The sequence below is a fragment of the Ruditapes philippinarum genome, unplaced genomic scaffold, assembly GCF_026571515.1.
Source record: "Ruditapes philippinarum isolate M1 unplaced genomic scaffold, ASM2657151v2 ctg13845_1_1_1_1, whole genome shotgun sequence".
Lineage (NCBI taxonomy): Eukaryota > Metazoa > Mollusca > Bivalvia > Venerida > Veneridae > Ruditapes > Ruditapes philippinarum.
In genome coordinates this window covers 17,117-21,236 of record NW_026858372.1, presented here as the reverse complement: position 1 = coordinate 21,236, position 4,120 = coordinate 17,117, and positions in this window count along the sequence as shown.

Below are 4,120 nucleotides of genomic sequence, written 5' to 3'. Positions count from 1 at the left end.
TAAGCATATTCAGCTTATCATCAATCATGAATCATGTACATTAAATCGCATGCATGGTATTATATCTGCTTATGTTCTAAATTGTCGTTCATTTCTGGTAGTGTTGAGTGTCAAAATGTCAACTTTTACTCCATATTTGTGTAATGGAGTCCTCCTCCCCATTTCAGTTTGGAAATGTACCATGGTAACGCAAAGTTAATGTCAAATTAGAAGCTGGTCAGACTGCATATATGTGCATATGTTTAAGTGAACCATTGAAAACTTCTCTAATTACAAAATACAGTGTATACTAGAGTAACTCCCTTTGTTACACATCGTACGTCGGAGATAAACTTTGAAATTGTAAAAAAATAAGTTAAGTGGCCTTTTTTAAAAAAAAAGAAAAAAAAAAGAAAGCTATTTATATTTGTTTGTTTGCCATTTTAGATCCATTTCTCCTTTTACATAATTATGTGCTTCAATAAAGATTTAGAATTTGTATACATGATTCCCTTTTTTTCTTTTAAATGCATTTGAATCCATTTATCATCATGCTAAATAAAAGCACACATAACAACTTCAATAAAATGAAAATCTTGCTAACGTGGGATTTTCTCTTGAATTTTAGTTCGGTCTAAGCTATTTTGAGTGTTTCGTCAATGAAAATTCCAACTTCAAATTGCCTGGAAGTGAAAATCAGTGTTTTGTAAAGATTTTATTACAACTGTCAAATACATAAGTCAAGTGTATGTAATTTATTCAAACATATCACTTGAAAAATGGTATAGGACCATACTTTTAATGGTGATTGAAATTCCAACAGCTAGGTAACTGATCCTAGTGGGTGGTATTTAATGCTACTGCTGCTTTCAACGGTTTTCATTACTGACAAAATTAAAACCCCGAATAATCAAATAATCTTTATTAGCAAAATCATGCTTGGCGTATATATAGTTCCGTTTGTGCATTAAATGTGTTTTTTGAAGAAAAAAAGTTTATATAAAATTCCGATAATGCAGTTACTAACTGAAACTATTTGTGTGGGCATTTTTTGTTCAACTTAAGTCTTGATTAAAATAGTTTTTTTGCCATGTACAATTTTTTTGCTTGCTTTAACATTTGTTGCGGTTTATTCATTTAATTTATTTATTTTTTTATTTATTTATGTAATTTATTTAAATTTATTCATTTTAATTTATTTACTTAATTTACACATAATTATTACACATATTTTAGATTGAATTTTAAAATAAATTCAGATATTTATGTTTTTTCATAGACGGAGCTTCTAATAAATTTATTATTACAAATTTCGAAAAAAAAAAAGAGAAAAAATTTTTTTTAAATGGTAATATTTCGGAACATAGGAAAAATAGATACCGTAAATAAAAATTGGAAAGTGACCTTTTAACCCGAAGGGTCAATGTCCATAATTATCGTATCAAAGGTCTTATATATCAGCTTTGTTTTTGTCCCGTGACAATGAAAATAAACAACAGTAAGATTTGTTAATATGAGTATAACCTTTCAACCTTTACGTGTCTTTGAGAAAATCCTTGAAAAAGTAACAAATTAAATGGTGTACAACCCTTTAGGCGTTAATTTTTAATGAGAAAGCACCGCTCCGTGAACTTTAAACCCATTTTTTTTTTCTTTTTAAATATCTGTTTTCTTGTTTTTTGTTTTTATTTTTAATTTTGTCGCAAAATTTTTGCTATAAAGGACAAAGGTTTTAATTTTCCCCGCAAATTGTTTTCTTTTCCATGAAATTAAAGTAAAATTTGTTTTTTGAAAAACAAACTCTTTTCATTTTTCTCCCCAACTTTGACTTTAAAAAAAGGGGGTTTTAATGTTTACAAAATTTTCCTTTTGTAAATAACTGAAATCCGTATATTCTTTTTTATTTTCGAATATCTTAGTTTAGCCGGGCCCCGTTCTTTTTCTATAAATTCATTTCGGAACCCCTTGTTTTCCCTTAAAAAAATAAAACAGAAAGAAAAAAAGGGCCCAAACCCAAAATCTTTTGGAAAACCCAGTGTTCATTTTGGTTTTAAAAACTTTTTTCAAAATTTGGCAAATCGAAAACCCCAAACCCTTTTTATATCGTGTTTTGGGTGTATAGGGAAATATAAATTCAGGCATAAAAAATTATAAAATGAATGTTTTTGTTGTTGTTGTTTTTAAATTCAAATAGTGCATTTTTATAATTTTTCCAAAAACTAAAAAAAAGAAATAATACTTTCGTCCCATAAGTTTTCCCTCTTATTTTATGTCCAGACAAATTTAAATAAAAAACTTTAACTACAAGAAAGTTCTTTTTTTTTAATTTTAAATTGGCCCGGTATACAAATTAAAAAATTTTTTTCATTGAAGTTTGGGGTTTAAAAATTTTAAAACCCAATACTGTTGAAAATCCAAAATTTAAAAAAAGTTAAAAATTTGTTGTTGTTTGGTGTTTTATAGAAACAAAAATTTGAGCCCGGCCAAATTGAAAAAAACCCAAAAATTGGGTTTTTTCGACCCAGCAGGGAAACCCAAAACCTCCCTCCCAAAAATTCCCGCACTTTTGATCGGGGTTTCCCCTTTTGCGTTATAAAGTTTTTACTATTGTAATTAGGTTTTTTAAGCGAACAGCATGGATCCGGGATCAGAACTCGCGGGATGCGCCAGGACTGGTCTGGATCCATGCTGGTCGCAAACGCACTATGTTGGTTTTATCATGGCCCGGCTCAAATATAGCAAAGGTTAACATTGTATGGGAATGATGTCCGCTATGTGTTTTCTATATTAATGTATCACATCACATGGAAAATATATTTCTATTTTGAACAGAATTTTATGGAAGCCTTGGAGGGTCACTTTTGAGTTATGACTTACGAATATTTTAATTTTGACTTTCGAATTTTGACTTTTGATTTGTGACTTACGTCTTATGACTTTTGGCTAACCTATTTTACACGTGCGCAGCAACTTTGGTTTCAGGTATGTTTTTAAACGTTTTAAATTATTTCATTCAGATTTGTAATGGAGGAGAGGATGTGTTAAGGAGGGAATTTAATATTATTTGATATAATCCCATAGTGGTAACATATCACATCCTTTAATTCCACAAATGTGATTGTGTTTTGTAAATCATTCTATGTTCGAAGTATGTTCGATTATATTAGTGCTTATACATTTTTGTCCTCATCCAAAATCTGTCCATGAGTAGTAACAAACAAATAACTGTTATACAAGTAGACAGGGAATACAAGTTTAACGTCTTAGAATGGCTAGGTGCACAAGTAATTAAACATGTATCGCCAATTCCAAGCTTTTATTAAGCTAACAAGGAATTAGTAAAGAACGGGCAAGCTGCTATGTTCATACACACAAGTACAAAGTTAAACTTAAAATTGTAATCGAGCACCATTGCATTTAGCATCAATGTCTAATTTTGGTGTATATTTACAATTGAGAAAAGAAACACTTAAGAATAAACGTAGAATAGAATCAGTATAGAACAAATATCCTACTTAGCAAAATTTTTTTTCGCACGTATCATTTCTTTAAAAACGTAGCTAAGAGATTTACCCATTTGATATCATATGAATGTATAAAGGATTTAGATTTAAAAAGATAAACTCTTATTTCAGAACACAACCTACTGGACAAAGAACAGGATGAAAACATGATGTTGATCTGTGTCTTCATCATTATACTGTTCAGCATACCGGCCAATATAACCTACCCTCAACTCTATAACAAAACAAAACTCTGCTGATAATAGAGTACTTTCTGTACAGCATGGCATCACGGACGTCATTTAGTACAGTGAATAGACTTTTAAACGCTTAAATTTTAAGACGGCGTAATGAAAATATATACTCCTTTGAGACTGTGTCTGATGTTATAACAGAGAAATACAAACCAAATGGACAACGCAATAGACTACTACGTCATGAAATTTTTGACGAGCGCTTGCATCCGTGGTATTGTTATGCAGAAAGCTCATCGCTGCCGACGCTAACTACGCCATGACATATGGACGGGTATAAGACAAAACTTAAACCATAAGGATGGTGCTGTGAGGTTATAGTTAGAAAAATAACATTGTTAGGAGGTTTGGACTCAAAAATAACGCACCCACACCTTATTGCAA